The following is an 11,281-nucleotide window of genomic DNA, read 5'->3' as shown; positions in this document are numbered from 1 at the left end:
CATATGTGATATGTTTCGCTAATATTTCTTTTATACCAGTTTTCCTCTAAATCTAGAATAGTTGCTGCGTCAAATTTAAAAGTATGTCCTGTTTTGAAATGGTGTTCAGCTAACGCTGCGGTATTGGTTTTATTTACATTTATGGGTTTACAGTCATTTTTATGTTGGTCTAATCTTTTAATGTCCAAGTTCCCTGTGAACAAATTTTATCATTAAAAATTGTAATTTTAGACGAAAGAAATACTAAATAAACTTAGTAATAATATTAGGAAAATTTTGGATAAGACAAAAAATTTATTATATTAACATTATTTGGAAACTTTTCACGCGAAATTCTTTGAACTATTCATGAAGTCAAACTCGTTCGTCTTAGATCGAAACTTCTTCCACGTCCTGTAAATTACGAGGATCCTTTTTTTCTCTCTATCTTCTTTTTTTTCCTTTTATCATTTATCTCAGTGTGATCGATTATTCCTATTCGAGTCTCTTCATTATCTTTTTTTTTCCTACTTTCTTTTATCTTTTATCCATGCTAACGAGATCCCTTTTATCAATCTCAATCGGTTTTTAACGATCCGAAATGGAAATTGAATTCGATCGGTTCCATTATTGTTCCACGATCGTTTTATTCCACTTTTAAATACCTTTTTTCTTCTTCTTCTTCTTCTATTCTTTGTTTTTTGTTTTCTTTTTCATTTATTTTCTATTTCAAATTTTTTATTCGTCAAGTTTATTCTATAATTTCGTGTATGTTGTTTCATATTTGAGGTAAGATAGGATATTGTGCAAACGTAGGTTATGTTTGTCGAAAATATATAGACATTTACAGACAGTGTAACAGGTGGTATAACAAGACACTCCTTGTAACTCGACTATTTCGTTAAGAGCTTATTAAATATCGTGGTATCGTTTCTAAGAAGGTTAATATAATGTGAGTAATATCATTTAAGAGCTTTCTTACACGTGACATTTATTATCATTCTATGAAGAGAACATTAATTCTTTGAAAATGTTTGTTATTTTGTTACTTTTGTTGTTCTTTTTCAATCCCATAGCGTGTAAAATATCGTTTTTTAATTTTTTTTTAACAAGTTAGATATTTATTATTTGTTTATTTATATTATAATGATACTTTAATGATTAAGTTGCTGAAGAAGTCCCAATAAAGGGACGAAACGTCCAACTTAGTTAAATTAAGTTCTACTTCTTTTCATGTCCAAGTTTCCTATGAACCTTTATCATCCAGAATTGTAAATAAAATTATTCCTGTCAAATGATTTGTACTCTGGTAACTTTTGTTCTTTTTATCAACCCCTTAACCTGAGAAATATCGTTTAAAGTTTTATTACGAGCTAGATTTATTGTATTTTTACTTATAAAATGATTTGTTATCCGATAACTTTATTTTTTTCTACAACCCTTGCCAGGAGAAATATTGTTTAAAGTTTTTTTTTCTTTTTACACACAAGTAAGAGATTTATTATTTTTATTTATATTATATAAATAAAATGCTTGGCTATCTTGTAAGATATTTTTTTTTTGTCAACCATTACACTTGACTCGATATTCTCCACTCTATTGTGATACTTCCATTGTGTACTACCACTCCGCGTTTTTTGTTATATTTTTTTTATCGTTTTATCCATTTAAAAGCATGATACAGAGCTTTTTCGTGAGGTGCTTCGTGAGTAGGTACTCTTTAGTAGAATAAAAAATATAGTTTCACGCTATAGAAAAGAAAAAAGTTCGTGGCGTCGCGAGGAAGTGAAAAACGAAGAAGAAGAAGAAGAAGAAGAAGTCGTAAAGCTCAAAGCTCGGTATCGTCGTTTTTGAAAAGAAAAAAAAGTATAACTTGAAAAAAGAAAAAAAGATCTCAAAGGATCGAGGTTAACGTAAACATTTGCTTTTCTTCTTGATGGTTTTTCGATTAAGTATATTTCTTACATCGTTTTAAAGTTCAGATCTTAGAATGTCTATTAAATTCACGCGAATCACTATCGAAGAAATATTATTTCTTCTTTTCTTTTTTATATTTTTTTTTTTATTTTTTTTTCTCCAATATTCAATAAAATTCGATAGTGTGTCTTTCGAGAAACTTCAAATTAATCATATCCTCTAAGTGAAAAGAAAATAGATAAACTTATCTGTTTCTTTTCAATCGACCGTTTCGAAAGAAAGATAGAGTGATATTGATAAAATGTGAGAATGAGAGAGAGAGAGATAGAAAGATAGATTGATTCGTCTTTGAATTTTATTCATCTCATTGTCAGTTTGAACAGTTTTCCTTCCTATGCAAAGTTCTAATCTTTTTCGACATTCTCTCAAGTATTTGTAATATTAACTATTATAAGTTCACAGATACGAGCTTTTTTTTTCTTTCTATCGGATAAGATAAGATAAATGAAAAAGAAAATAAAAGGAGATAGATTAACCCTTTTGACATACGAATAAAATAAAATTGGATAATTTCTTAAAATATTGGGTTGGCATGAAAGAACTTGCGGATTTTTTCCATAAAATAAAAGTGTTTTTTTTTTTTACTTGTAATGAACTTTAATCTATGATGTATAGTCTATTTTGTTCGATGACCTTTTGCCATCTCTCTGACAACTTGAAAATTCCACGCTCGTAGAAAGTCTGATCTTTTTCGGCCAAAAACTGAAGTAAGTGCGATTTTACAGCGTCATCATTATTCAAAGTTTTACCACGGAGGGAGTTGTCCAGAGATCGAAATAAGTGGTAATCCGATGGTGCAAGATCAGGGCTATATGATGGATGTAACATTAATTCCCAACTAATATCCATCAATTTTTTCCGAGTGGCCAAAGATTTGTGCGGCCTGGTGGAAAATGAAACCTTTACGATTGACCAATTCTGCTCGCTTTTCCTTGACTGCTGCATTTAATTTGTCCAGTTGCCAACAGTAGACCTCCGAATTAATGGTTTGGTTCTTTGGAAGCAGCTCAAAATACACCGGACCTTTCCAATCCCACCAAATTGACAGAAAAATCTTCTTTTTTTGGATATTTGCCTTTGAAGTGGTTTGGGATGACTCATTTGGCGTGCACCACGATCGTTTTCGATTGACATTGTTGTACACAATCCACTTTTCGTCTCCAGTGATGATTCGTTTTAAAAACGGATCGAATTCATTGCGTTTAAGCAATAAATCGCAAACGTTGATACGCTGTATCAGAAGAATTTCTTTCAAATCATACGGAACCCAAATATCCAGCTTCTTAACGAGCCCAACACGTTTGAATGATTCTCAATGGTTGTATGTGAAACATTTACCTTCTCTGCATCCTCCCATGTAGTTACGTGACAATCTACTTCGATGATAGTTTTGATTTCATCCTCATTCAGCTTAACTGGTCGACCTGAACGTTGGTCATCTTTAAGAGAAAAATCTCCAGAACAGAATTTTTCAAACCAATTTTGGCATTGCTTTTCTTTAAGGGCTTCATCACCATACACATCACTTATCTTTTTTGCGGCTTGCCTTGCGTTCTTTCTTTTACGGAAATAATAAAGCAAGATATGGCGAAAATGTTCATTTTTGCACTCCATATTAATATTCAAATAAAGAAAGAACATTAAGATAATATCTGCGCAATGATTTCATAACGTTAAGTAAGAATTACAGATAACATATATAATAGAAAGAAAATCATAACATTAACGAGTATTATAAAAATTGGAGTGAAACATCTATAATCAAAATTCGAAATTACTTTCTTGCCAACCCAATATTATTTAATTTTATTCACCTAAATAAATTAATTATGTATAACGATATATATATTCATGTTATTAAACATCATTTAATGTGTTGTAGAAAATATATATTATACTGATTACAAATGATATACTTAACGACATAATAAAATATTAATGGATAATATAAAAATAAACAAAAATGAGTAGTCATGTGTTAAGTATGAAAATAGTGACGTTTTCTATACGTCATTCTATGCCGATGGATTTTAAACGAAAGGAAAAGACAAAAATAAAGTAGGCTGATAAAAAAAAACAAATGAAAAAAGCTTTGAATCCTTGCTGTGAATGAACTAATCGGAAAAGCCAAGAATACCAAACAGACTAATCCACATATTCTCTCTCTCTCTCTCTCTCTCTCTCTCTCTTTCTCTTTTTCTTTCTTTTTATATTTTCTCTTTCGGTTACTTTGGAAACCCTTTGTAATTTTTATGCTCTTTCAGTTGGGAAACCTTTTGTTATTCCTCAAAAAAAGAAAAAAAAAAGAAATAAAAACTTGTCGACTAGGATTTTATCTATTATATTTCGAGACACTAGAAAACAATTAAAAAAAAAAAAAAAAAAAGGTTTCATTGAAGTATCAACTCTTTATTCGCATCACGCGAGTACTCAATTGAGAATTCCTCCTATATTATAAGCATCTTACGGTTGCTCCTGGTATTTTTATTCTTTTGTTACTTATTTCTACGATACAAAAGAAACCAAACCCTTTTCGAAAGCAATATCGTGTCAGAGTTTTAACGGAAAAAGATACTGGCGGGGTGGGATGGGGGGGGGAGGTGGTGGATTAGTAGGTTGGTAAGTAGTGCACAAAAATTAACCCTAAACGTCTTCTCTTTATTCTTTTTTTTCTTTTTTTCTTCGAACAGGAACATGTTGACAACACCCCCCTTTTTACCGAAATTTTTTTGTTCGTTAGAATCTTCTCTATACGAATGGTAGAAAAACGAAGCTCTATACAAGGAGGACGATCGAGATACGAATTTTCGTGGAATTTTGTGCTGTTGAAAATAATGAAATACCGAGTACGATAATTCTCCACGAGGGCGGCGCTGGTGTTCGTAAGTTCAGATTTAAGTACGTATGATTTTATAAATAAACAAATGAAACAAATAGTTCTCTTTGATGTGTTTGTTTTAATTCACGAAGCCTTAATTTAATTAAGGATTAATTCAAGGATTAGGATTAATTTTTTTACAGCTCAACAGGTTATTTTATATTGTTGATTTTGAGGTTAACTGTCTAAGGTTACTGGCAATTACATTTTACATGCAGTATTATTCATTTTTATACTAATTGATTTAAAGATAAGTTGATTCCATTTGACAATTTTTTTTACAGATATATAACATGATTTATCAACATTTTTTTCATGCTATTGTTATATTTTCTTGACTTTGTGATATCATAACCAATTATTCCACATTTTCTTTAGTTTATAATTTTTTATTTACTTCGTCGACTTATTTGTCTATTTTTTTCCTAAATTAAAGGTTAGGTTTATTCATATTTGAAAAATCAGATCCAACGAATCGACGCGCACTCTAGTGTTAATAGAAATCATCTTCTCATTGTGTATATCGTAGCCATATTTATAACATTGCTATCGTCTTCTTTGTATATAGGCTCCATGGGTAGAAAAATCAATGTGATCTTTCATTTTGTTATTTTCATTTACTTTTCCATCCCTCTATTACCCATTATTCAAAAGAAAAGAAAAAAAAAGATAAAGGAAGAAAGAGAGGGAAAGAAAATAAATCGAAATTTGGATTTTCCGATAACAAATCATTCTTGTTGACATCCAAATCCTTCCCCTTTTTTTTCATTGACGAATCATTGCCACTTTGTTAACTCGAAATAATCATGATTCGGTTGCTTTTACACGAATTAATTGATACGGTTGATTCACACGGCGTTGATATACGTTCGAGTATCTCTAAAATTACAGAAAAAAATAGAGAAAGAGAGAGAGAGAATAAAGCAGAGTCGTAGAATTGTTCGAAAACTAAATTAACGAGTATCATTTTCTAATTTTATTTGACTTCAATTGTTGATATTACTGTTGTTTCAACAATCAAAGTATAATGATAAACAAAATATCAATACTGCATTAAAATACTTATTTAATATCAGTAATTAAATTCTCATTAATAAATTAATCAAATCTGTTATTAAATTCTATTAAATTAATATCTTATTAAAATGTAATTCATTGTTATTTATCTTTTGACGTTCTATTTAATTATAAACTAAAATAAAAAAACACAAAAACAAAAAAAAATTAAACGAATCGTTATAATTGTCATACGCTTTGACGACAAATTAAATTTAATTAGTTTTTATTTACTCGCGAATAACGATAATGTACAGAATATAAAAACGAAACTAACGCAAATTATTATAAAAAAAAACAACAACGATACACGAGCAAGCAACACTTTCCTTTTATGGTAAATGAAGATAAGAAAGAGTGAGCTTTTAAAAATAGTGTCGTGCGGCGACGATTATATTCTCGTATTTTCTCAGCTAGCTATTGCTAGATATAATGGAACGATATTTTAACGTCGTCGTCGTTATTTTTTTTATACTAATGTAAGTACAGACGTTAATTAAAAAAATTAATTCGCAGGAAAAAAAAAAATTAGATCTAACATTTATTTCGTATAATATTATATTTAGTGTGATCTCATTTATAATTATTTATATATAATTACCCGACCAGGGGGAGGGTGGGGGGTGGAGTGAGGTTGGGGAGGACGTACATTTATTTTTTTTTACGATATAATTAACGACATTTCTATTCGTTCAACTCTCTCGTTCTCATCATAAATTTATATTTTACATGTGAAAATAAAAAAAAAAATTAATTATTAACCGTGGCACACACACATCTCGATATCATATATCGTTTCGTTTAATTATTATAATATTTTATTTGAATATTTATTACATTATGTTATTGTTATTTTAATTTGTATCATCAAAAAATCTCGTATTTTAGTTTTGTCATAAAAAAAATGAGAATCGTAGTTAAGGGTAATCAGCCTTAGATAGGTAGGTAGGTAGGTAGGTAGGTAGAAATTGAAGAAGGTCACAGGAACGTAAGAGAGAGAAAGAGAGATACTACTTACTGGGATTTTGATTGGTCGTTGAGACGATAAGGGCGACTCATCACACGTGGATAAAAAAGAAAAAAGAAACGAGGCCAACCTTTCTTCTTCTTTTTCTTTTTTTTTTCTTCTTCTTCTTCTCTGATAAATCGATACGTTAGTTCAATATTTGTTGTTTTTAGGTAAACAATTTCCTTAAAAGCGAATTTTGTATGTTTTTCATTTAACTCTTTTAGAACATATTTTCTATTTTTGTCTCCTTTGTTTCTTCTTCCTTCTCTCTTTTTTTATCTCTAAAGAAAGAGATTAACATTTCCAACGTGAAATTTAAACGTTTAAACAAGACTAGATTTTAAATACTTTGTTTTTTTTTTCTTTTTTCCTTCGTGTTACTTTACCTCGCGTTAAGATTGTTGAGAAAAGTAAAGAAAAGGATTATTGTCAGGAATTTTAATTCCGACCAATCTTTTTACGTTTCTTGATTTTCCCCTTCCCCTTTTCCTTCCCATTCTATTTCTTTTTCTCTTTCTCTTTATTTCGTGTATATATAGATATATCCTAACGGGAACGATATCCGCAAGTAAAAACACTGAATTCTTGAAAGGTTCAAGTTTCTCGTCTCGTTAACCCGTTGACCTCGTTGTTATCAATTTCAGATAGAATTTTACCCGTGAGGAAATATATCCGTTTACTCTTTACTTCGTTATTTCAATAAAATAAGTTAACGTTTAGGTGCTCAATAAATCGAAACAAATAAAATTCATCTTATTTATTGTTTATTGTTTTTCTGTTTCCTTTTATTTTTATTCTTTCCACATAAAACGGATCATCTATTTGCTTGCATTAAATCTTTGAGAGTAATGAATACTTTTAACTAAAGTGTTTTCTAGTGATTAATATTATTATAACCAGATTTTAATAATAAATTATATTTAATATGAATACTTTTAACTCAAGTGTTTTTTTTTTAGTGACTGATATTATTATTAACCACACACAGATTCTAATAATAAATTATATTTAATATTTCAAGTGTGTGACAAGAGAATTTATTTTATTTCTTTTTTCTTTTTTCTGTTTTCTTTTATTTTTATTCTTTCCACAGAAAACGGAGGTCTTCTATTTGCTTGCATTAACTCTTTGAGAGTACTGAATACTTTTAACTGAAGTATTTTCTAGTAACTGATATTATTATAACCAGATTCTAATAATAAATGATATCTAATATAAATACTTTGAACTGAAGTGTTTTCTAGTGACTGATATTATTATAACCCCAGATTCTAGTAATTAATTATATTTAATATGAATACTTTGAACTGAAGTGTTTTCTAGTAACTGATAATATTATAACCCCAGATTATAGTAATTAATTATATTTAATATGAATACTTTGAACTGAAGTGTTTTMTAGTAACTGATATTATTATAACCCCAGATTATAGTAATTAATTATATTTAATATAAATACTTTGAACTGAAGTGTTTTCTAATAACTGACATTATTATAACTAGATTCTAATAATAAATGATATTTAATATGAATACTTTTCTTAACTGAAGTGTTTTATAGTGACTGATATTATTATAACCCCATATTCTAGTAATTAATTATATTTAATATTTAAAGTGAGTGACAAGATTCGAAACAATAATCAATACACAACGGAACAATACATTATTTGCATAAATATTGACAAACATATATATGCGTTTATTGATCAAGTTGGCTACTTTTACCAAACGCATATATGCGTTCATAGAAAAACGAATGGGTTATTAAACCGTTGTGATATTCGTTGAAATTTATCTTTGCTCGTTAAAAAAGAAAAAAAGAAAAGAAAAAAGCGCTCGTTGTTGACGTCTTATCAGCGATAAAACGTTGATACGTACGAAATGAAAAAGAAATGGTAAACCAGGAGCGTAAGTTATTCGTCCTTATAACGGCCGTACACACAACGTTTTCGATCGATCGTCGAAGGACGACGACGCGAGATTGGAGAGCGGAAGGAAAAAAGGCAAAAAGAAAAAACGAAAGGTAGAAAGAAAGAAAGGAAGTAACAAAGAAAGGGGAAAAAATAAAAGTAAGAAGAAAAAGCGAAATGTACTTTCCCGTTTGGACCATTTGGCTAGGTGACTCGCGAATGAAATCGGGTATCGAAATCCGATATGTGTTGGCCGAGAACAAAAAAAAAAAAGAAATAAAAAGAAAAAATGCCTATCATCGGAATTGCATTAAACGCGTGTGTCAAATTACGAGTGTTCGTAAAAGCATTTTCTTCCGAATCATCAAATAGATAAATATATCTACTTGAGAAAATCACTTTTGTACGCTTTTTAACTTTTCATTGTATTGAAAAGATTTATATCATCCTGGTAATTCTCCTTAGTGTCAGAATTTTATAGTAAAACAAAACAAATTATGATCATTCGTTGCATTATTTTTTTTTAAAATTAATCAACGTACCTAAATGTTTTATTAATGAAGCACGAAATCCACACGTTTTTACTGGAAAACTTCGAGTTGTTGTTGTTGTTGTTGTTGTTGTTGTTGATAGTTGACAAACATTAAATTAGAATTAACGTTGATCATTTTAAATAAAAATTCACTTATATCTCACAGTTTAGAATTTCTTAACGTTTGAACACCTAAAACGCACGAAAATTGATCCTGATTCGTATTAAGGTCGCGAGTAACTAATGCTGATCCATTTCCATTTAAAGGTGAACATCTGTTAGGTATAATACCCTTCTTTTACACTCGGGGAAACTCGGGGAGTACATTAACACGTATTATAAATCATTATTCCTTTTTTTCTTCCTTTCTCTTTCATTTTTCTTTCTCTCTTTTTTGTTTGGTATTTTGTCAGATAGTATTAATTATTCTACGTATATATATATATATGTATATGTATATATAAATTGAATTTGTGAGAATTGAATTAATGATTATCGACAATACGTTGTTATCGATAATCTCATTCGATCGATATTATTATTATTATTATTATTCAATTAAAATCGTCGTAATCGTAATCCAGTTTCGATATAGTATGCCATCTAATACGATTATTGTTCATATTCGATTAACAACAGGCACCAAATGCATGCGTGCGTGCGTGTGTTACTGGCGATAATTTTAGTCGAGCCACGAGGTAAATCGGTCGTACACGTTCGTTTGGGGTGGTCAATATAGTCAAGTACGAAGGGTTGTCCCTGTATACACACAGAATCTACCCTTTAATAAAATCTAGTCACGTTTCTATTATTTCTTTCTCTCTCTCTCCTTTTTTTTTCTTTTGGAAATTTGAACAACCGCGAAGATACTATGCCGTACGAATGATGATACTTGTATAATTTTTTTTCTTTCTTATTACACACCTATAAGGTGTGATTAATCACGAAACCTTGAAACATTTTCAAAAACCTTGACAAAAAAAATTATTTCTTATTCGATTAAAATTCTTATCAAGTATTCTTCGAAGTATCTCCTCGGATAAAAGCTAACAAGTTTATTTCGATCAGTTTCTTAACAACTAACGAATCGTATAGTATCGAGAGTTGTATCAATTGAAAAAAAAAAAAAATAACAACAGAAAGAAAATAACCCCTTCAGGTAATCCCGTACTTTTTTGCTTCTATTTTCTAAAGAATTTGTCCAAACGTCTCGCGAAATAATGATCTAGTTTGGCTTTGAAGTTTTTACGCGAACGCGTTTTTTTTTCTTTCGAACACACGTTGCTTTGTACCGCGTTATTTGATTTGTTTTTTGTTTTGTTCGTAATAAACCATTCGTCGAGTATTTGATTTTTTCTAAAACCTTTTGACACGTACGATCATCCCTCTTTTCAAAAGTATTTTCTTTATGCCTTTTGTTTGTTTTTTTTTTTGTTTTTTCCCCTTTTAATTTCGTCGGACGATTACTCTGTCAACTACGAGGGACAGAGGGTTTAGTTTTTTTGCCCTTTTTTTCTTTTTTTTTTTTTTTTATTTAAACACACATCGTCGTTGCTACGGTTGATACGAATTGGAATAAACAAAATGGTCGTTAAAATGTTGTTTGCGAACGGACAATAAATCACGTTGGTCGGTTGGTTGGTTCGTTGGTTAGGTGGAGGAAAAACACGTTACTTCGCAACGCGTTGTTTCTTGCGTGTTCTTTTAAAAAAGAAATCGCATGTTCGTCGAACGACGGCTCTTGGCCGACTGATTGCGAAATCCTGAAAGACCACTCTCGCGGTCTTTCACTGCGCGCCACGGTTAGGTATTATTCGAGCACATGCGCGTATTGCATTACACGCGGATCAAATTCTGACCTGAGAAATGGGACGACCTCCAACAAATTCATTTCTAGGTTCTATAAACTTATTCCTAATCTTTATAATAATATAAAT

At 30.1% G+C, this 11,281-nt stretch overlaps 1 protein-coding gene across 1 annotated transcript in view; it reads right to left on the bottom strand.

The window, feature by feature from the left end:
• The window catches only part of LOC106790425, a 44,888-nt gene extending 35,138 nt beyond the window's left edge, over nt 1-9,750 (bottom strand). The window contains exon 1 of the mRNA XM_014755298.1: nt 9,355-9,750. The gene's annotated coding sequence lies outside the window, so the exon portion shown is untranslated. The remainder of the gene's footprint in view (nt 1-9,354) is intronic.
• Between the last annotated feature and the right edge of the window lie 1,531 nt (nt 9,751-11,281).

This window comes from Polistes canadensis, unplaced genomic scaffold, assembly GCF_001313835.1.
Source record: "Polistes canadensis isolate GaletaPanama2010 unplaced genomic scaffold, ASM131383v1 scaffold_238, whole genome shotgun sequence".
In the NCBI taxonomy this organism is placed as follows: Eukaryota; Metazoa; Arthropoda; class Insecta; order Hymenoptera; family Vespidae; genus Polistes; species Polistes canadensis.
The sequence above is the reverse complement of the archived record's forward strand: the minus strand, read 5'-3'. Positions and strand labels throughout refer to the sequence as shown.